Below are 25,314 nucleotides of genomic sequence, written 5' to 3'. Positions count from 1 at the left end.
TCATGAGTAGGATAATTCTGTTCATAATCTTTTAACTGCCAAGATGCATAAGCCACTACATTACCATTCTGCATTAAAACACAACCTAATCCTTTACGTGAGGCATCACAATACACTTGAAATCCTATTCCACTGGAAGGAATAATCAGAATTGGTGCACGAGTCAATCTTCTTTTTAATTCTTGAAAACTATTTTCACACTTTTCATTCCATTCAAACCTTTGATTCTTCCGAGTCAACCTGGTAAGGGACATAGCTATTTTTGCATATCCTTCTACAAACCTCCTATAATATCCAGCCAGACCAAGAAAACTACGCACTTCTGTGATATTAGCTGGTTGACTCCATTTCAATACAGCATCTATTTTGGATTGATCCACACTGATCCCTTCCTGTGATATAGCATGTCCTAGGAAGACTACCTGATCTAGCCAGAACTAACATTTTGAAAATTTGGCAAATAACTTCTTTTCTCTCAAGATCTGGAGAATTAACCTCAAGTGATACTCATGTTCTTCCTCACTAGCTGAATATATTAGTATATCTTCAATAAAAACTATTACAAACTGATCCAAATAAGGTTGAAAAACTCTATTCATCAGATCCATGAAGACAGCTGGAGCATTGGTCAATCCAAATGGCATGACCAAAAACTCATACTGTCCATACCTAGTACGAAAGGCAGTTTTAGAAATATCCTCCTCACGAACTTTTAACTGATGGTAACCAGTCCTCAAGTCTATTTTAGAGAATACTCTAGCTCCCTTTAACTGATCAAACAAATCATCAATGCGAGGTAAAGGATATTTATTTTTTATTGTCACTTGGTTCAGTTGTCTATAGTCTATACACAGCCTGAGTGTCCCATCCTTCTTCTTAACAAAAAGAACAGGTGCTCCCCAAGGAGAGACACTAGGTCTTATGAAGCCTTTCAGTAGTAGTTCTTCCAACTGTACCTTAAGTTCCTTCAATTCTATTGGTGCCATTCTATAGGGAGCTTTAGAAATAGGTGAGGTATCAGGAGCTAGATCAATTGAAAAGTTTACTTCCCTGTCCGGGGGTAATCCGGGAGATCATCTCGAGAAAACATCGGGAAAATCTTTAACAACTCGAACATCTTCTAATTTAATCTGTTTATCGGTATCCCCCCGACGACTAGCTAAAACACCTGTACATCCTTTCTTTAGTAACCTATAGGCTTCAAATGCAGAGATTATCTTCATAGGGTTGCTGGATTTATTACCCTTAATTCTATATTCTCGCTCCATCGCCTAAATTCATTACAATTTCCTTTCTATAGCAATCTATGTTGGCATGATATGCAGCTAACCAATCCATCCCCAAGATAACATCAAAATCTGTCAGCTCTAGTGGCAAAAGATCTACTTTGAACTCTCTATCACCAAAACTAACTGTGCAAGATTTATAAGCCGAATCAATAACAACTGTCTCTCCTACTGGTGTGGCAATCAACAGAATATCCTCTAAAGGTTCCATTTGAATATCAGAATGGCAAGCAAAAGAACTAGAAATAAAAGAATGTGTGGCACCCAGATCAAACAAAACTCTTGCTGTATGAGAAAATAAATTCAGAGTACCTGTGGCCACATCATTAGATGCCAAAGCATCGTGCTCCGTCATCGCGAAGATCCGACCAACTCTAGACTTTCGACCCAACTGAAAGGAAGCTGCCCTACTAACTCCTCTGCATCGGCTAGCTGTAGTAGAAACCCCAAGAGGTGTAGTTCTGGAAGATGCTGCAGCGGCGGAAATCGGGGCGACGGCAGCGTGCGGACAGTCACGACGGATATGACCAGGCCGTCCACACTCAAAGCACAAACGTGGCTTAGGGCAATCTCAAAGATGGTGACCAAACTTCCCACACCCAAAGCAGTGACTTCTCCAAGTAGTCTGACCTCCAATAGATCCATCCCCTCTACCAATAGAAGGTAGTCCAGTCACACTAACCTGAGACACTGCTTGGCTAAGTCCTCCGATCCCCGTGAATCCAGATCGGTTAGTAGATGAACCAGCGCTAGAATTTCCCCGATAAGGATGGTAATAAAGGCGACGCTGTGACGGCGAAGGCGGTAGGCTCTGGCTAGTAAAAGGAACTCTAGAACTCCCGCCTCGCCCAGACTGTGCCCTAGATCGCCGAGCTTTCATAACCCTCTTCTCCTGAATCACCCCCTCAAGTGCCATCGCCCTCTCTACTATATCAGCATAAGGGATGAGGCCTGCTGCCTCCAAGCTCTGACGTATAGCATAATTCAGCGTGGAGTTCTGGCTGCTTCATTTGGAACTTGATGGGGTACAAAACGGGCTAAAGCATTAAATTTGACCTCGTACTCTGCCACCGTCATAGGACCCTGACGTAAATGTAGAAATTCTTCTTCCATTTTTTCTTTCCTCCAAGCTAGAAAATGCTTTTGATCAAAGGCATCCAGAAATAACTCCCAAGTGATGACAGCGTCCTCTATCCTTGATTTTATCAGTCTTTCTGTAGCTTTCCACCATTGTTCTGCCTCACCTCTGAGCATAAAGGCAACAAAGGCTACCTTCTGCTGATCATTACATCCTAAAGTATCCAACATTTTCTCTATGTCCGATAACCATCCACTGGCCTCCAGTGGATCAACACCTCCACTGTAAATAGGGGGATTCAACTGCATAAACTTATTTAAGGTGATGCCCGTTGTAGGAGGCGGCTCAGAACTTTCTGCTGATATGCCAGCTCCTCTACCTCGAAGGATTTCCTCAATAAGTCTTTCTTGACTGTCCAGAAGGTGCGAAATAGGATCACGCTCCTCTACGGATGGAGGAACTTCTGGAGTCTCAGTAGGGGCCTCAGCTGTGGAGGTCGCCCTAGATTGTGAACCTCTGCGATGGGGTGGCATCTTTCTATAGAAATGATCAAATTCATCAACTGATTAGTGATCAAATAAAATTCTAAAATTTATCTCTTGCGTAACCCTAAGACCGCAGTATTTTCCTAGACTCAAGGTGACAATGTACAAAAGCTCTTGATGATATGCCGGATACTTAACAAACCTAAGCCCTGATACCACTCTAAAATGTGACAGCAACACTCTAAACACGTGTAGAGCACGAGCCCACAAGGCACGTGCATAGCACCTGACCAATCGGTTTGTTACAGACAATCAAATAAACCTATAGCAACATCAAAATTTTATCCACAATATCTAAATTAAGAATAACTCAAGTCTAACTGTCAACAGCATACAAATTACATGGGCCCTACACAGGCGACAACACATCATCAAAAGCTTTTCACAACTATATATACACAACAGAGGTATATACATAATTATACAAGTACAAATTCACCTGCTAAAATATAAGACAAGGATTTAGATACACTTTGGAGGATGTCAACTATTACATCAGATAAGATAACTCATCTGGCATACAGCACTAACTACACTCTACTCCTCACTCACCAGCAAGACCTCTAAGGGAGTATCATGCTCCTCTCGTTCACCTGGGTTTTTGGAAAGGAGAAAACAAGATAGTCATGAGCTAAAGGCTCAGTGAATAGACCTTACCCCGAATCAGTGATACCAAATAGAGAGTAAATCAAGTACTGGATAATATGAATCAGAAAGAGTATCATGTCATGAATGAGTAAATGAATGTGTCCTCAATACTACATAAATGAAAAGTAGATAACATGTCATAACTGATAAAAATACATAATCCTCGACCATGAATAAAGAGGTCACCACGTCGTATGATCATCATAACTCTCCCTCAAATATGATATATGACGCATGCCGACCATGACAATGTTATGATATCAAATGGAATCATATGTGATGTATATTGATCACTCAATAATCAGGTATGCCAAATAATAATGAAATCATATGCGTTTCTCAACATCACGATCATCACCGACATCTCGGTATAATATCATCATACTAGACCACTGTGTACAGTCAATACCCGGTACCCGGTCTCAACATCATGTCCAAAGGCTCAGAGCATACTCCGCCACCCGCAAGAGTATATCTAATATAACCATACCCCGCCACCCGCTAGGGTATCAACTTCCATCCTGACCGGGCACCCACATAGTTGATAGAAACCTCGTGAGGATAACTCGCCACATATGCCCTGGTGAACGGCATGTGTCCGAATGTCTGCTGCGCACACAGACTAACGACCTCAGACGTAAGGCCAACAGGATCGCGACTATGTCGAGCGATCAATCATCTCCAGGCATGCCCCAACCCTCGCGCCCACTCGGGTATCCTCTCGCTTTCTATCAACTATCCTATCAATCACATTTCACGCTTTCCTTCTAAATGACAGATCATATGCATATATCCAGTACGATAAGAAGTCAATGCATAACAGGAATTTAGGTGGAATAGGAATCAAGAGAAAATGATGCAATGTAGTCTCCAACTGTATCGTCAACACATGCATACTCATGCTAATCTATTACATGTATACTCGTGCTAATCTATTACATGCATACTCATGCTACAGATCAACTCGGTAAACAATCATAATAGTAGAATCATCTCTTATCATCTCTATATATATCACCAATGTACTCATATTCCAAATCAGCATAATCGAATGCATGATAAAATATGCTCGACTATAATCATCTCTAGATAAAATCATATAATCATGCTGGCGGCCAAAACATGCATATACACAAATATATAATATAACCTAATTAGAGAAAGGCGTCTATGGGATAAGACTACTCACCCCAATGCAAATACCAAACCACCACTCGTTCACGCTACTACGATAACGATCACGCCTCGATAGCTAAGTCCACGGAATCTTGAACAGGGGGGTCGGGATCTGAAATTATTTATAACAAATATGTCAGTCTTTCTATTAATTAAAATTAACCAGACAAAAGAATAGTTTCTTATTATAATTATGTACTCTTCATTTCTATATTTGTTTTTATTATTTATTAATCATAATTATATTATTTATTTGTGTATTTACAATATATTTTATCTGTCTATTATTCTCTTTGATAATTAGGAAAATAAAAATTAAGTTACTGCAATTAATTACGTAAGAATATACGTACATAACCCTAAAAATTTCTTAGGATTAAAACAGTAATTTGTATTGCAGGCATTTTGCTAAACATGGTATAATTAGAACTATATACTAACTATGATATAATTATATTTAATTTGTATAACTTAATCACATTAAATTAACTAAGCTAAACTAATTGTGCATATATATATATATATATATAGAAAGAGAAGAGAGAGAGAAAGAAAAACAAAGATATAGAAATGCATATAGTGCTGGGCTCAGCCTAGCACCATGCACAGCAAGGCCCCAGTGCCTGGCGCTGCAAGGGCGCTGGGCCGAGCCCTGCACCACTTGCAGGATGCAAATAGAGAGAGAAGGGAAGAAGGAGGAGGAGGAGAGGAAGAAGAAAGAGAAGAAGAAGAATAAGAAGAAGAAGAAGAAAGAAAAAGGAAAAAAAGAGGGTTGGGCCATGGGGGAGGGGTGCGGCCGCTGGTGGCCAGCCAGCGGCCGGCCTCTCGCCGACGGCTCAATCCTCCGGCGGTTCCGAGAGGAAACCGACAAGGAGAAAAAGAGAAATAGAGAGAGAGAGGTAGAGAGAGAGAGAGGGAGGCTCATTGGAGGTAGAGGAGGTGGCGGCGATAGCGGGTAGAGAGAGAGTGTGTTTGAGAGAGAGAAAGAGAGAAAGGTCAGAGAGAACTCGAAAGAGAAAGAGAGAGAGAGAGAGAGAGAGAGGAAGAAAAGGGAGAGAGAGGCGGCGAGGGCCCACTGCGTCAGGTGGCTCGGCCAGGTTGGCCGGGCCAGCGCTTGGGGCGCGTGGTGCCCATCTCTGCTGCCACTGCATGGCACGAGCTGTCGTGCCATGCAGTGCAGGAATAATTAATTAATTAATTTTTTTATAACCTTGGGTTATTAGATGTTTAGTTGTATCTTGATGGTTTGTTGTGGCCTGTGTGGGCCCTGCCAGATTATGTAGTGGTCTAGTGTATATTATTATGAACTTGGATATTCGTATGTTAACAAGTTTATTTGGTTGATAGCATGATGTATTTGGTGATGGATTATGTGATCATGGATAGGTTAACAGCTTTTATTTGTTGATGCCATGATTATATGTGCACAAGAGAGTATCTGGGTTGTGACGGGCCCCGCTGACCTGTCGCGTGCGCCGCGCGTGCCGTGTGGGCGCGTGGGCGTGCACGTGCCCGTGCCGGGCGGGGGCGTTACACCTCTCCTCCTCTCTTGTCCTACCATGGCTATGCCACCAATAATCTCCTCGATTGGCCTACTCCCTGATGCGATTCGAACCAGATTGGAACACCATCTATCGCATTCGCATCTGCAAGCCACCAGCACTATCAGCTATTGCCGAGCCACCTCTATCAACTACTCGGCCTCCACTCCATCATCACCTCTATCCTATACCTAGGAATTCGTGCCTCCACCCATGGATTCCAAATCCCATGTTTACCTAATCTCGCAGGTCTGACCCTCCAACCTTTATCTACCTTTTCGAAGATATCTTCCGATCTGCACATCCGATTTATGTGAAACTAGATTCATTGGAAAGTCTCTCCCAGTGCTACCTCGTATCAAAATTTCGCATTGATCTAATTGCTATATCCTTCATAATATCCCTCAAAAGTTATGTCCTCAAATCTATCTAGAATCGCTACAAATCTGATCAAGCTGATTCATAACACCTCCTAGACCCATAGGAAAGGCCTTCTTCTTCCTCTTCTTCTACTCTCCTTCATGCCCAAATATTCCCCATTGAAATCAAGATCACAACATGATATCAACCCTTTGCTTAAAATAAATGCAGAATAAATATCAACGAGTAAAGCAAAGAAAGATTTTTACGTGAAAAGACTCAATTAGGAATAAACCATAGATCCAAACTCGAATCAAAACCAATCACTAAACTTATAGTAGTTGCAAGACTAACTTACCAAATAACCCATCGATCTCCATGACTTTGTTTCTCTCAGTCTTGCTCGCTAGAACCCACGATTCACTGCTTCGCACAATCGATCTATAAAATTAGAGAAAGAAAAATAAAAAAATAAAGAGGGGGGCACGTGCCCCCTCATCTTCCCCCTCATCTTGATAATCCTTGGCTTGACAAAGGGATGCTTTGTCAAGCCAAGGTGAGGGGAGGGTAGGCTAGAGACAAGTAGAGGAGGAGATAAAGGCCAAAGCCAATTCCAATATCATCATCAACATACTCCAATTAGGGTTTCCTCCACATATATGTAGAAGTTCACCCTAGGGACTCATCAACTAAATTAAACAACTCTAACAAATCCTAACAAATTAAGAACCTAAGTTAAAACCCTAACAAACCAACTAAACCAGTCTTCCTTATCTTCTTGGATTAACTCTCGGATTAAGCTTTCATTTTGTCACAGACAGATTGTAAATCTGGAGAATTCATGAATATTAAAGTTGTAGATCTGGAGGTTGACGACCTTATCCAACTACTTTGATATTGTTTAGATATGTGTATAATATTTTATGAATATTTTTCCAAAATTGCAAAGAGTTGGATTTAGCTAATTAAATAAAATCCTAACCTACTAAGACTCCAACTAAACCAAATAGCCAAATAAGATAATTAGACTCAATCCATTGAGCCTAATCTCCCTTTGATGTGATCCGATCTAATCTGGTTCGTATCAATCCACCATGCTTTCAATCATCTTGTCCTCAAGGTGTCCATGGTGGTTTCTAAACCTTCCAAATTTGTCGAATCGTTCCCACCAACATTCGAGCTGAGTCCAAGAGCACAAGACTTGTAGAGGAGGCCATGGCTCGGCCAAGTGTAACACAATGTAGCGCGTTGATTTGTGGTCGACCAATTAGTCCAAGGCTAAGATTTAACTCACCCACAACCCAATGCACGCTCGAGTCTAGTCTAGGCCTCGTGCAAGGGCTGATCTGTTTAGGTTTTGGCACATTGCTTATGGGCTGAGGAGGTTGTCCATTAGATCGGTAAAGAACTTGATGGGCAGCCACGACCATAAGATCGGGTCGTCGAGGTATCAGATCCTCGATATCTTTCAAAGCTTCAATGCCCTCAATTAGCAGCTCGGGTGGCAATTGGTGATGGTTGACGATCGCTTGGGGATTCCTAGCTGTCAGTGTGGGCATCAAGGTCTCCTTTGATGGTGATGTTGATAGACCTAGTTAGGATCTTTTCTTAGTCCAATAGTTGTTTATTTTTATTAAAATAAAATTCATGTAAATCGCGTTCGAATGCAGGTAGGGTCACGTTCGAATGCCCTTGCGAACGCCTGTATTAGGTTCACAAATACAGAGAATGCATAATGCGCATTAGAACGCCTACATCATGTTCGCACAAAAATAGAACGTCTTTTGTGTATTCGAACACGATCGGTGGGAATCCTCTAGAATTAGGGTTACTTATTGTTTTAGGACTTATTGGCTAGCCTCTATAAATATGTGGATAGCAACCAACTTCATTATGCTATTGGATTATTGAATTCTTGCCTCCTATCTTCTCTCTAGACTCTCTCCCTCCTCTCTCTTCACCATTCTTCCACCTCTACCATTGGCAAGGTTTCTCCTAACTTCTAATCTCCCTCATCTATCGAGTCACCCCTCTTCTTGGGATCTTGACCACTTCGTTTCCTTCGTCTATATCCTTTCATCACATCCACCATCCACCTTCATCTCCATACCCATCCATAATCCTAGCATCTACTCCACCCGTCACCACTGCCATCACACATGTTATTTCATATTTTCGTCCCAATTGCAGTTCGAATCTGCAAAGGGCGTAAATATGAAAGTTGTAGACCAGAAAGTACAGATCTAAGATAATTAATTTCATAATTTTCTGACTACGGAGAATATTAGATGAATATTTTCCCTTGGTTGCGCAGACTAATTCCTATAATACATCTAGATCTTGAAGGAATCATTGCGTAGCCAATCTTTGGTTTGGTACGAGAACCCATCAATTTGGTATCAGAGCTTATCAAATTGGTATCAGAGCCTATCAAATTAGTATCAAAGCTTATCAAATTGTTACCAGAGCCTCGGGGGTCCTTCGTCATGTTATGGAAGTGCCCTCGGGTGCAAGGGTGGTAAGTTGGTGCTACTTCGTCGAGGATATAATGATGCCGATCGGTTCATGACATATTCCTTTAGATCATTGTGATCCTTTTGTATTGCATCAACTCTATGCAGCACTGTTTGGAACATACTCCGAAGTTCATCCATCAATCCCATATTCACACCCATGGACGTTGGTTGACTCAAATCCTGCTGTGGTCGCACCAAAAGAATCGGCCTTATGGTTAGGGTTATCGTGGGTTGAGTCTTCCCTTGTTGGTGTTCTTTCTATTGGTCTCCTTATTGATGTTATCTTCCTTGTTTCCACCATTAATAGAGGTTTCAGGTTCGCCTGACTCTGATACTAGTTGTTACGAACCAGCCTAATCCGATCGGCAACGGTTTTGGACTCAATGAAGCACATAACATCGGAGCGGTGAGTCCATAAACCACCTCAAATGGAGTCATGTCAATGCTGCTATGGTAGGCGGTGTTGTAAGACAACTATGCCCACGATAAGAACTCCAACCATCGTCTCGGCATCTCTCCAACAAAGCACCTCAAGTACTGCTCAATGCCTCGATTAACCAACTCAGTTTGGCCGTCCATCTGTAGATGGTAGGCCGAACTGAAGTTCAATCAAGTCCCTTGCAATCTAAAATACTCCGTCCAAAAGTCACTCATAAATACACGATCACGATCCGAGACACGCCATGTAACTGAGCAACATCTCTAACAAAAATTTCAGCCATCAACTTGGCTGAAAACAAATGTGATAATGCCGAAAAGTATGCATACTTACTGAGTCTGTCAACCACCACAATGATATTGGAATAACCATGTACCAGCAGAAGACCCTCTATGAAATCCATAGAAATGTCTTCCCAAACATGGTCCGGTATAAGTAAAGGTTGAAATAATCCGGCCGGTTTTAATGTGGTTGCCTTAGCCCTTTGACAGACTTCGCAAACATGAATAAAACTCCTCACATCCCGCCTCAATCCTAGCCACGTGCAACTCTGAGATATCCTCTTATAAGTCCTTAAGACACCCTCATGACTAGCCTCTGGATTTTGGTGAAAGTGCTCCAACAATTTCTACCGCAATCCATCATTTGCAGGCACCTGAATGCATCCATGGTCCAGGAGCAAACCGCCTCGATTATCCAATTCTAGATGGCGCTCCGAATCATCTATCACCTCCTACAACAATCTCAAAATATCTGGGTTAGATGTACATGCGTACCTCAGCTCATCAAGGAAGGGAAAGGTAGGAGAAGAATAGGCTGCAAACTTGGCGGTATCGGATTGGCGCAATAGTGCATCTACCGCTCTATTTTTCGTTCCCTTCTTGTATTGAATTTCATAATCATACCCTAACAATTTTGTGACCCATCTCTGCTGTGCCGAAGTGTTTATACGCTATCCTATAAAGTATGGATGGCTCCTTTGATCAGTTTGTATAATGAATCGTCTACCGATCAAATAAGGCCTTCACTTGATCACTGCATGTAGAATTGCCAACATCTCTCTCTCATAAGTCGATAATTGCTGAGATTTTGTGCCAAAGCCTTACTAAGAAAGGCTATGAGATGTCCTCCTTGCATTAGTACAGCTCCTATGCCAACACCCGACGCATCACATTCCACAATGAACTCTTTGGTGATGTCCGATAGCGCTAAAACGGGTGCTGTCCTCAATTGATTTTGCTTCAACAAATTCAGCACATACTCCAAATGCCTTCAATGCTCCAATTCAGTCCTGCTATACATCAAAATGTCGTCAAAAACTACCAAGACATACCTTTTGGGTTGTACACATGTGCAAGTATCATGACAATAATTAAGTTTACCATAACATGATAGTAAACAAGGTTACCTAAGCATGCGGCACAATAGGTAAAATTAATAACAAATCATGTCAAGCAACATATTAAATGCTCAAGCTATCACATCAAATAATAAATCAAGAGTGGATAGACCAATTGCCCAGATTCGCTAAAAGGTCCCTAGCAAAGAGTAGTCCCCACCTAATCATGGTCAGCCCCGGGCTAAGCGCTGGTCATGTTGTGCTTTGCAACATGATCACTAAGTCAGCACCAAAATCTTAAAAATATGTACTAGGGACCAAAATGGGGACAAATAGTATTAAATGCTATGAATTAAGTTAAATAGGAAATAAAACCCGGTTGAATCCCAACCCTGCCACAAAATGTGTGAGGTGAAGCCCAAGAAGAAAAAGTGCTCAAGGCAGCATGACGGGCTGGCTAGACCTAGCCCGCAACTAAGCGCTTGTGCAAGCCAAGCCCAGCCCAGTGCTTGGGGTCGGACTATCCAGGCCCAACCTAGCCTAAGGCGGGTACGCCCGAGCTAGCTGAGCACATCCCGAGGCAAGCACACTCGAGCTAGTGGGTGCTAATGATTGGTTTTGTACCAAAAGATAGTTTACGGAATAATTCCTTTAAGATCTCAATTTATTACAGAAAATAGTCCACGTAATCGTGGGAACATATTCATCAGATATTCTCTTGTTGTCAGAAAATTACGAAACCAAGTGGATTAGATTCGCAACTTCCAGATATACGATTTTTGTTTTTACACCTTCACATATTCGAACAACAACTAGGATGAAAATACGAAATAACATGGGTGATGGTGGTGGTGACGGGTGGAGTGGATGTTAGGGTTATGGATGGGTAAGGAGATAAAGGTGGATGGTGGATGTGATTAAGGGATATAGACAAAGGGAATGAAGTGGTCGAGATCCCAAAGAAGAGGGATGACTCAACGGTCGAGCGAGATTAGAACTTAGGAGAAACCTTGCCAATGGTAGAGGTGGAAGTATGGTGAAGAAGGAGGAGGGAGCGAGTCTAGAGAGAAGATAGGAGACAAGAAATCAATAATCCAACAGCATAATAAATTTGGATGCCATCCACATATTTATAGAGGCTAGCCAACAAGTTTTAAAACAAAAAGTAACCCTAATTCTAGAGGATTCCCGTCGATCACGTTAGAACGCGCCCGATCGCGTTTGAACGCACAAAAGACATTCTTTGTATGTGTGAAGGTGATGCAGGTATTCGAATGCACTTTTCGCATTCCCTGTATTTGCGAACCTGATGCAAGCGTTCGCAAGGTTGTTAAAACGCGACCCTCCTGGGATTGAATGCGACGTACAGAAATTTTATTTTAATGAAAATTATAACACCCCCGCCCAGCACGGGCACGTACATGCCCATGCGCCCCCACGCGCGGCGCATGCGAGGGGTCGGGAGGGGCTCGTCGCACACAAATACTCTCATGTGCACATATAATCATGACATTATCAAATAAAACCTACTAACATATCCAGGATCATATAATCCATCACCAACTAAATCATACTATTAACCAAATAAACCTGTTAACATATAAATATTCCACTCTACAATAATATACATTAGACAACTACATAATCTGATAGGACCCACAAAGGCCACAACAAACCATCAAGATACAACTAAAACAACTACTACAAGAGTACATTATAATTCGACCTGTATTATCCAAATCATAATCTAATACAAAAGAGTACAAATATCAAATACTAGTACAACTCAATATCTGGTTACACTCTCATCTATACCGTCTCGCATATATAGGTCATCTTATCATCGTTCTAACATATCTTCTCAATATATCTCAAGTCGCTATCGCGTACCACATATTTGAAATGGTTTGAAAAGAAATAAAGAGAGTCATGAGCAAAAGGCTCAGTGAATAGACCTTACCCCGAATCAATGAAGCCAAACAAAGAGTAAATCAAGTACTTGATAATATGAATCAGAAAGAGCATCATGTCATGGATGAGTATATGAATGCATTCTCAATGAAATATAAGTGAAAAATAGATAATATGTCATAACTGATAAAAATACATAATCCTCGATAATGAGTAAACAAATCTCCATGTCATACTATCATCATAACTCTCTCTCAAATATGACACATGGTGCATGCCAACCATGACGATACTATGAGATCAAATGCAACTATATATGATGTATATTGACCACTCAATAATCAGGTAATCATATGATAATGAAATCATATGCATTTCTCAACATCACGATCATCACCGATATCTTGGTATAATATCATCATACTAGACCACTGTGCACAGTCACCACCCGGTACCCGATCTCACATCATGTCCGAAGGCTCATAGCATACTCTGCCGCCCGCAAGAGTATCATAGCATACTTTGCCACCCGCTAGAGTATTAATATCCATCTAGACCGAGCACCCACATAGTTGATAGAAACCTCGTGAGGATAACTCGCCACATATGCCCTGGCGAACAGCATGTGTCCGAATGTCTACTACGCATACAGACTAACGACCTCAGATGTAAGGCCAACAGGATCGCAACTATGTCGAGCAATCAATCATCTCCAAGCACGCTCTAACCCTCGTGCCTACTTAGGTATTCTCACGCTTTCTATCAACTATCTTATCAATCACATTTCATGTTTTCTTTCTAAATGACAAATCATATGCATATATCCAGTACAATAACAAGTCAATGCATAATAGGAATTTAAGTGGAACAGGAATCAAGAGAAAAATAATGCAATGTAGTCTCCAACCATGTAGTCAACACATGCATACTCATGCTACAGATCGATTGGACATAATATTATAGCAGTATAATCATCTCTCATCATCTCTATATATATCACCAATGTGCTCATATCCTAGATCAACCTAATTAAATGCATGATAAAATATGCTCGACTGTAATCATTTCTAGATAAAGTCATATAATCATGCAGGAGGCCAAAACATGTATGTACATAATATATAATATAACATAATTTGAAAGGCGTCTAGGGTATAAGACTACTCACAGTCTGATCATAAGACACAAACCACGCATCTCTCACGTTTGTTAGTTAATCGAGTAACACTCATTGCTAGCAAGGTCCACGGGGTCTCAAATAAGGGGTTTGGGATCTGAAAATATTTAAGTAGTATGATGTTAGCCGTTTTATCTAATTAGAATTAATTCAATTAAAATATAAAGGTTTATTAGGTTTAGAATTACTTCTTTTTATTTTTGATTATATAATTAGATCTATATTATCGATACGATTCAAATACTATAATTATACTATTATCATAAAATGCTAATTATAGTATAAGGAGAAGAGGTTTATTTTCTTTTATATAAGAATATTTCGAAATATATAATTATAAAATAAAATAAAAATGCTAAATAACTATAAGTATATTGTTGGTCTAATTATAATTAATTTTATAATTCATACTCTATCTTAATTAATTAGGGACTATGTAGTCTTTACTCGATAAAATAATAAATAAATAACTAAATAAGCCTAGTATTTTATTTGTTGTACAATAATAATATATAATAAATTAATAGAATTACTTAAAATATATATCATAAGAATATTAGAATATAAATCTAATAATTATAATTTACAAATCTATCTATTAAACTACTAGACATATAAGTAAATAAATAAATAAATATTGGTATTACCTATATTTATACGTAATAGTTTATAACCTAATTAATCATTACTTAATTATAATCAACAATAATCATATTGATGAATATATATTATTATCCAATAATTAATGTCTAAATCTATTTGTATTAATTAAGAAAGAAATATATTAATAAATAAATAATAAAAATAAGGATTATTACACTAGGGTTGGGCTTGGTCCAGCTTGCTATAGTGCTGGGCCGAGCCCGACACTATTGCAGAAAACAAAGAAGAGAAGAAGAAGAGAAGAAGAAGAAAGGAAGAAGGAAGAAGAAAGAGGAAGAAGAAGAGAAGAGAAAAAGAGAAGAGAGGAGGGCTCACCTCGGCGGTAGCGGCGGCGACGGCGACGGCGACGACAACGACAGCAGTAAGCCAGCATCGATAAGAGAAGGAGAGAAAGACAAGTTCGAGAGAGAGAGAGGCGGTTGAGAGAGAGAGAGAGGAGGGTAAGAGAGAGAACGAGAGAGCTAGAGAGAGAAGGTAGTGAGGGGTGCAACGATGGCGACGGCGAGAAGTCGTCGGCAAGGAGGGAAAAAAGAGAGGTATAGAGAGAGTGAGAGAGAGGAGGGTGAGAGAAAGAGAGAGTTAGAGAGAGTTAGAGAGAGAAGGTGGTGAGGGGTGAGGCGGCGACGACGGCGACAGCGAGAGTGAGAGAGAGAGTTAGACAGAGTTGGAGAGAGGCGGTGGAGGAGGGGGAAGTGCGGCGGCTGCGGCAGCGGCAGCGGGGCCCACCGAGCATGGTTGGCCGGGCCGGCGATTGTGGGCGCACGTGGTGCCCTCAACGTGCGCCCACAAGTTGCATGGCACGAGCTCGTGCCATGGAACACGAATTTTTTTTTTGTTTTGGGTTATTACATTTTCCTTCCTCCCTTACGAAAATTTCGACCCCGAAATTTGTATCACGCTGGTATTAAAAAAATATCCACATATCTAGTTCCACTACCTTCTAATCAAATCGATAATTATGCAATCTCACTTTTTTTTTTAGATCCATCACTTATACTTCGTTTACTAGTTTACTCATTATCTCCTAACATTTCACAACAACAAGTAACTTGCATATGAGAATAAATTCTTAAATCTAGGTCAGTTAAGCAATCATAGTATATCCATAGACATCGATAATACTACTGATCTGCAAGAAAGAACGTACACTGATTCTACAATATGAAGAGTGTCATGTTCTACTTCAATGTACCTGAACCTCCCCAAAACTATCATTTATTCTACTAACTGCAACCATATAACAACGTAATGCCATAACCACCTATGATAATACAATACAACCTATTTAAGTAAATTATCTTCAATCTACTGAATGTATACTTTGATCCCAAACATGCTCAATGGATTATCCCTCAATACTATCACCAATACCAGGTAGAACGATAAATACAAGTTATTTCAAGAACATCCGAAATACTTAATCCATGCTTCTCTTTCTAGACAAATAATGGCACTAATCTAAACATACTCAGCATCATCCGATATCCTCATAAAATTTAGGTGATAATACAAACTCTCTTATTTAAAGTGCACTGCTCATATGCTTAAACTATTATAGAAATTACGAAATAAATCAATATAAGAGATCACACCTATTCATATAAGACTACAATATCAACTTGTATTCATAATATATTCTGCAAAATAATATACAGTTCATCAAATCCACCCTATCAATGTTAATCCTAATGCAACCTCAAACGAATTTATACACCCTTCTGATTCTCCACATTATCTTAATGTGCAATATCCGAAAGGTTAAATTCAAACTATCCGAAGAAACATACATGATAAACTTTATAATTATCTTTTTATCAAATATTTCTGTATCCAAACTATTTGTTCCTCGATTCATATAATTCTAGTTTGATCATTATCTATTTAATTATTATCACTACTAGTATATCCACCAAAATATCACTTAATGATATCGATATTCAGATCAGAAGACTATGTACTGAGTTCTACTAAGTAATCTAGTAATCTCTTCAATATCTCGATAGATATAATATTCCATTCATAATATTGATCTATTGCCACACAACTATTTACTAATCCATTATACTTGATATTTAAGATCACATAAACATGACTTAGACAAATCCACAAAAATATTGTACATGAACTAAAACTACTAAGATTAATCTCCCGAATTGGTCATGCGATTATGATCCGCCAATAAAATAACTAACAATAACTGATTCATATAGATGAGAAGACATCTAGAAATATAAATTACAACCTTACTACTATATCTTCCATTTTTTTATTTTTTTTATTTAACTTTGCAATTCATTACAAGATCAAATTTTTACAACTATAATATAACTAATCATGAAATCATTATCTTCCACTCAAATATCTTTATCTTAAGACTCAAATGTAAAGCTGTAAGTCTTTACAATTATTAAGATCAATATCATCATTATAAAAGGCTCGCTCAATAATCTCTAATAATAGTTAAACATGTAAGCCAACGGTCAAACAAATGCTAATATAATCACTTTCCTATGCGTCATTATCTGTTTATCTTTTAGCTGTATAAATAACATCCATCGATACACTAAATATGATCCGTCCTATGAAGCAATTAGTTCAACTTCCAAACCATCTATCAGTCATAACAAATGATCAAGTCTATAGGCTCTATGAATAACTCTATCAAATTATCTCTCCAATTAGTATTATCGAAACAACTAACATGTCAAAACACATAATATCTCAATTTAACATCTATACCAACATATCTCATTCCTAATTAAATCACTTAAACCTCATATTTCTTCAAGAGTCTAAATTTAATATTCTATCACATCCTCTATACAAAGTCCACTATATATACTACACAATTTAATCGTATAGTATCATCAACATCCTTCTTCAACATCATTAATATCACCTAATAATCATAATAAAATAAGTCTGTATACTTGTAATTAAAATTCATCACCCAACATACACAATCTTCAAGCTATAATATTCTTATCCTCTAAATCAATGTTCAAAACTAAACTAATAACCAGAATATATTTTCACTGTCATACAAGATATATCCTGAGACTATCAACTTTAGCAACTATCATCACCCTATAAAATTCTTTTCATTATCATTCTTTCTATCTAATCAAATTCACACAATCAACAACTTCTAAACTAAACCTACTATCATGCCATCCAGAAGGATATACATTACGTCTCAACTACTGACATCACTCCCAATCCAATAACTGTATCCATGTCATATTTCCTATACCCATTACCTTGTTTGGTAATCAACTCAAAGATTTAAACAAGACGTTAATCCTCTAACAATATTGTTAGACACACATATCCTTACTAAATCATCCATTACCAATACAATCAAAATTTTATACATACTAACACAAGTATCTTGCAAACATAATTTATCATACCAGTCATCCCAAAAATTTTATCCTTCCACTTCTACCGTTGGCAAGGTTTCTCCTAACTTCTAATATCTCTCGACTATCGAGGCACCCCTCTTCTTTGGAATCTCGATCACTTCGTTTCCTTCCTCTATATCCCTTAATCACATCCACCATCCACCTTCATCTACATACCCATCCATAACCCTAACATCCACTCCACCCGTCACCACCACCAAAACCCACGTTATTCCTTATTTTCGTCCTAGTTAGTTATAATTCGAATCTGTGAATGGCATGAGCACGAAAGTTGTAGATCTGGAAGTTACGAATCTAATCCATTTAGTTTCATAATTTTCTGACCCTAGGAGAATATCTGACGAATAAGTTCCCACAGTTTAATATCAGATATTAAAGGAATTGTTCCGTAACCTATCTTTTCGTACAAGAACCCATCATTGGCTCCCACTAGCTAGAGTGTGCTTGCCTCAGGCTGGGCTCAGCTAGCTCGGGCACGCCCACCTCAGGCTAGGTTGGGCCTGGATAGTCCAACCCCAAGCACTGGCCTGGGCCTAGCCAGCCCAATCGCTGGGTTGTGAACTAGGCCTAGCCAGCCGGACATGCTGCCTTGAGCACTTTTCTTTCTTGGGCTGCGCCTCACACATTTTGTGGCAAGGTAGGGACTTAACCAGGTTTTTCTTTCCCATTTAACTTAATTCATAGCATTTAATATTATTTGTCCCCATTTTTAGTCCCTAGTAGATCTTTTTAAGATTTTGATGCTGACTTAGTGATACTGTCGCAAAGCACACCATGACCAGTGCTTAGCCCGAGGCTGGCCGTGATTAGGTGGGGACTACTCTTTGTCAGGGAAATTTTAGCGAATCTAGGCAAGTGGTTTATCCACTCTTAATTTATTATTTGATGTGATAGCATAAGCATATATGACCTGCTAATCTTTGTATTTTAGCAAACCATGTCTACTTAATATGTTGCTTGACATGATTTGTTATTAATTTTATCTATTGCGCCGCATGCTTAGGTAACCTTGTTTACTATCCTGTTATGCTAAACTTAATTACTTTGTCATGACACTTGCACACGTGCACGACCCAAAAGGCGATGATTCTACATCTCGGCAGTAACACCGCCCCAGCTAGGGTTAGAGGCAAGAGATATTTTATAGTATATATAGTAGGGCCTACGCCTGAGGTCTCAATCTGTAGATTCTGGACAATCAAGCAGCCATTTCGCCGTGCGATAGGTGATTTATTATGGATCAATGAGAATCAACCCCTTAAGAGTGTTTAAACTATAAAGTAAGGGTACGATGACATAGACCTAGTGATAGCTAATGACGTAGGGTAAAGGCGTCCGTGAGTGACGGCTTAGGAGATTTCTGCACTATGGTGTGATGATATGGAGTCGCAGGCTTAGAGAGTCGTATCAATGTGCGGTACCAACCTCGATGGTGGGCATACAATTAGTGTCCTCAGTCTATAGTGGCAGACAACCGATCATACTATTCACTGAGTTATGGGCAGGTGATTTTTACTGCTGTTGTCTACCCTCCCTTACGGGCCTGTGTTAGGAGGCGTATCATGCATAAAGAATGGATAATTAATTATAATCATGTTGGACAATGCTTGACAATTATTGACATATATACTCCATGTTATGATGCATATTGCCTTATATAGTGCACTTTCCTATATCTTGTTTTGAGTCGGGTGTGATTTTATTCCTGATGAATAATTAGGGATAGTACCACTTGCTGAGCGTTAGACTCATTTTGTGTTGACATTGGATGCAGATTGTCTTACACCCTGGCGAGAGGCCTAGCAACAGCTAGCTAGTAGGGAGATAGGCATTTTAATTTCGTGTTTTATTCTGAACTCATATTCAGGGATCTATGTAACACCCACTTCCAAAAATAACGTATTCCTCACATGGAGAGTTCCACGTGATTCTCACGTGACTTGTCAATGAAATAATCTCACAAAATATCTAGATAAGTCTAGAAATACCATAATAATCCAAACAAATAATCCAAAGTTATAATTATCACAGACCTCAACAAGCCTCTATAAATATAAGTCCATACACAAATTTTAACCATAAAAACTCTCGCATGGGCTAAGTCCAACTAGGTATAATAGAATAAACAATACTAATAGGAGCACATGATTCTCACGTGACCTGTTAGTGAAAAAATCTCACAAAATTTCTGGATAAGTCTAGAAAAACTATAATAATCCAAACAAATAATCCAAAGTTACAATTATCACAGGCCTCAACAAGCCTCTAGGAATACAAGACCATACATAAAATTTAAGCATAAAAACCCACGTAGGGGCTAAGTCCAACTAGGAATAATAGAATAAACAATACTAATAGGAAAATGAATTTTCTACTCCTCGATATCCGTGTCCTCCATAATTAGCTCTGAAATATTTCCACTAAAATGGTGGTGAGCATGGGGCCCAGCAAGTATAATCCAATAGTAATATATGAATATTGTATTGCATGATAAATAGACATGCAAATTCACAATTATGAACATATCAAGGAAATGTGTACAGTACAATTTTTAATAACTTTCGTCATTAAAGCTCCATATATATAAAAATCCACACAGAAACCATGTCACTAATGTCATATCTCACAAAGCAACATAGTATTGGGGGGGGACTGGTCATCTAGCAGTATTATCACCTATACATGCCTAGCGATGCTGCATATGACCGATTGTATATGGCCATCAGACTAAGGACCCTAGTCGTAGGCCCAATAATTGCGCTTTAGTAAATCGTCGCACAGAGTAGAATCATTACATATAACTGAATCATCGCACAGAGCAGAATCATCGCATACAGCATGTAAGAGCTCATAGCTCGATAAACGCCCTGACCCTGCGTCTTCGGGTACCGCTAGAACTATAACCCTACCTCTCAATCATCTTTACTAACATCATACTAGACTAGCCTCCAACTAGAGCTGTGTAATCACCTGAATGCTCCACAAACTAACGACCTCAGGTGTAGACCGCTAATATAACACAACACTATATAATACACTCTACCCTTAATCTCGGGTTGAGTGGGTGAGAGGAGCACTGCCTAGTTGGGACTCGACTAACAATCATACATGCATGTGGTGCCATGACTTCTATTATTTATTATATCATGATCATCAAAGTAACATGTATTATAAATAATGCATGCAGCCTATCATACATGTGCAAAAAGTAGTAATTAATGCAAGTAAGAAATGACATATGTAAACATTATTCATAGACTAATATAGGATCTAACTCACCTGGAATATCTTTGGAATCTGTCTCTCTCCTAATCAGACGGCTTCTCCTGAATTTCGAGATCCTCCCTGCACAGTATTGAGTCTAATAATTTATAAGATACAATCAACATAAGAATGATGTACTTATAGAACTAACTACCTTGTTGTATAAATTAACTTTGTTTTTCTAGGTCCGAGTAGGTGACTTGGTTTTCCATTTATCCTTTCCTATTAATATATTATTTTGTATTAATTAAAAATGGTTATTTATGGTAAAATTAGAGTCATCCACATTTGTAAGTGTTAAAGATAATTGAAAAGACTAATAAATTCATACCGGGCTACAACCCAAGTCGACCTCGTCGACTTTGGGGAGCCGATGGAGCTTGGCTGCCGATGACGAGGATCACCGGCAGCAGCATCTCTCTCTCTCTCTATTCTTAGAGAATCTCAGCTGGGTGGGGGCTGATCAAACTCCCCACCAGCTTGTGTTGGCTACGGGGTGGGCTGCAGCCCACGCCCGTAGCCAGTAGTGGACTGGGCTCATGACACCACATGCATGTATCATTGTTAGTCGAGTCCCAACTAGGCAGTGCCCCTCTCACCCACTCAACCCAGGGTTAAGAGTAGAGTGTATTATATAGTGTTATATTAGCGGTCTACACCTAAGGTCGTTAGCTGGTGGAGCATTCAAGTGATTACACTATCCTAGTTGGAGACTAGTCTAGTATGATATTAGTAAAGATAATTGAGAGGTAGAGTTATAGTTCTAGCAGTACCCAAGGATGCATGGTCAAAGCGTCTATCGAGTTGTGTGCTCTTACCCGCCCCGCTGTATGCGATGATTCAACTACAAGTAATGATTATGCTCTATGCAATGATTTACTAGAGCGGTGTTGATGGGCCTACGACTGGGGTCCTTAGTCTAATGGCCACAGACAATCGGTCATATGCAACGTCGTCACGCATGTATGAGCGACAATACCACTAGATGACTAGTCCCCCCTCGATACTATGTTGCTTTATGAGATATGACATTAGCGACACAGTTTCTGTGTGGATTTTTATATATATGGAGCAATGATGAACGTTATTAAAAATTGTAATGTACACATTTCCTTGATATGTTCATAATTATGGATTTGCATTTCTATTTATCATGCAATACAATATTCATATATTACCATTGGATTATACTTGCTGGGCCCTGTGCTCACCGTCATTTTGGTGGAAATATTTCATAGCTAATTATGGAGGAAGCGGATATCGAGGAGCAGTAGATTTTTTTTTCTTATTAGTATTGTTTATTCTATAATTTCTAGTTGGACTTAGCCCCTGCGAGGGTTTTTATGCTTAAAATTTATGTATGGACTTGTATTCCTAAAGGCTTGTTAAGACCTATGATAATTGTAACTTTAGATTATTTGTTCAGATTATTATGGTATTTCTAGACTTATCTAGATACTTTGTGATATTATTTTACTGACAGGTCACGTGAGAATCACGTGGAACTCTCCATGTGAGGAACACGTAATTTTTGGAAGTGAGTGTTATAATCTATGTCCCAGTTTTTTAGCTACTTTTATCATGTACCCTTTGTCGGGGATGTCTACCCCTTTCTATTGTATTATTGATGGATTTGCTATGGCCTATAGGCCTTTCTCTATTTTCGATTAATTTATTTGGATTCCTTATTTTGATGGTGTGTTGTCGAGCTTCTAAATCCCTATATGACCCTCATGTGAGGGGTTAGTCTTGTGAGAGCCACGTGGCTGTATTGGAGTGTTATAACATGGTATCAGAGCTAGCTTTAAAAAAAAAAACCATTGTCGACAAATCCATCTAAGATACAGTACCATTGGAAAAAAATATGAATATATATACATAATGATAAATAATAACAATAACAAAGTAGACTTGTCAATACCTATATGTTTACCTTCTAGGTCTTAATATGAGTTGTCAATTTGTCAATCCAGGATGCCACCCCACCGTTGTTGTACCGCCATCTCTAAGGGTCCGTCAGCCCCAGTCAGGAACCCTAATGCAGAGGTGACGGCGGTCCACATAGAGACATTTGCACGCCTGGTCCAGTAGTAGGAGAGATTGATCAAGGAGGTTCTATGTGTCTGCGCACCCTCCTCACGAAGTTATCAAGCTCCCAACTACCCTGAGAGTAGCGGAGGAGGGACATCCTTGAACCGCTTCATGCAGTTGAACCCCCCTGTTTTCAGTGGCACCATTGAGCCATTGGAGGCTAATAGATGGTTAGTGGAGGTCAAAAAGATTATTGATACCCTTGAGTGTTCTCATCGACAGTGTGTCTGCTTTGCTACCTTCCTTCTTCGCGGTGATGGTAAGCTATGGTGGTAGGCCACACAGAGGCTTATCCGGTTGACAACCGAGTCGGGGGTTATCACTTGGACCATGTTTTCTAAGGTATTCAACCATAAAATTTTCCTCATGGTAATGAGGAATAATGTAACGCCCCCGGCCGACACGGGCATGTGCACACCCACACGTCTACATGGCACGCACGGAGAACATGATAGGTTGGGCAAAACCCGTCATGCACAGATACACTCCTATGCCCATAACATCATCAAATAAAACCTAGTAACGTATGAATATCCAAGTCCACAATAATATAAACTATACTACTATATAATCTGGTAAGGCTCACACAGGCCATGACAAACCATCAAGATACAACTATAATGACTGATACATGAGTACACTATAATCTGACATATATTATATAAATCATCGTCTAATATAATAAAGTACAAATATAATAAACAACGATACAACTCAATTTCTATATAAAATATTATCTATATCATCTCGCACTTATAGGTCACCTCATCATTCTAAAATATCTTCTCACGATATCTGAAGTCACTATCAGGTATCATAATATCTTAGGGATTAGAAAAGAAATAAAAAGAGATATTAGCAAAAGGCTCAGTGAATAGACCTTTACCACGAATCAGTGATTCTAATTAGAGTGTAAATCATGTAGTAGATAATATGATCACATATGATTGTATCCTCAATAATATAGAAATGAAATGCAGATATCATGTTATAACTGATCAACTATATATAATTCTCGACAATGTATAAATAAATCTCCATATCATACTATTATAATAATTCTCTCAATATGACACATAATGCATGCCGACTATGACTGTGCTATGATATAAAATGCAACCGCATATGATATATATTGACCACTCGATAATCAGGTATATCAGATGATAATGAAATCATATGCATTTCTCAATAATGTCATCTCTGAATGTCATCATCATACTAGACCATTGTGCATAGTAAACACTTGGTACCCCATCTCAACATCATGCCCATAGGCTCAACACATACCCTGCAATATGCTAATGGTATCTCAGTCATAATCATATCCTGCCATACACTAAGGGTATATCAAAATCTATCTAGATTGAGTATCCCAACAATTAATAGAAATCACATGAGGGTAACTGACCTCGAATGTGGGCCACGAGATATCGCATATTAAACGACCATAATCTTCAATTCAGGTACCCTTAACCATGGCGCCTACTTGGGTACCCACATGTGTTTTCTATTAACTTTCCTATCAATAAGATTTATGCATTTCTTCCTATATGATAGATAATGTGTATATATCCAGTACTATAACAAGTCATGCATATCAAGAATTTAGGTGGTAAGAAAGTCAAGAGAAAAATATTGCAATGCAGTCTTTAATCATATATCTAACACATACATATCCCTGCTAGTCTATCACATGCATACTCATGTGAGTAATAGTTTATAACTTAATTAATTATTAAGTATACTAATTATAATTAATAATAATCATATTGAAGAATATATATTATTATTAAAATAATTAATATCTAGTATTATTAAAGAATATATATTATTATTAAAATAACTAATATCT

At 38.9% G+C, this 25,314-nt stretch overlaps 1 long non-coding RNA gene across 1 annotated transcript; it reads right to left on the bottom strand.

Annotated features, from left to right (window-relative positions):
- Positions 1 to 4,690: 4,690 nt before the first annotated feature.
- Positions 4,691 to 21,394, bottom strand: LOC140782780 (uncharacterized). The gene is made up of 3 exons (XR_012107951.1): positions 21,384 to 21,394; positions 10,696 to 10,883; positions 4,691 to 4,845 (listed from the first exon to the last, which is right to left on the bottom strand). It is a non-coding gene; the product is annotated as an uncharacterized lncRNA (long non-coding RNA).
- Between the last annotated feature and the right edge of the window lie 3,920 nt (positions 21,395 to 25,314).

This window comes from Typha latifolia, chromosome 2 (genome assembly GCF_019914945.1).
Source record: "Typha latifolia isolate L0001 chromosome 2, TyphaL0001v2, whole genome shotgun sequence".
Taxonomy (NCBI): Eukaryota; Viridiplantae; Streptophyta; class Magnoliopsida; order Poales; family Typhaceae; genus Typha; species Typha latifolia.
The sequence above is the reverse complement of the archived record's forward strand: the minus strand, read 5'-3'. Positions and strand labels throughout refer to the sequence as shown.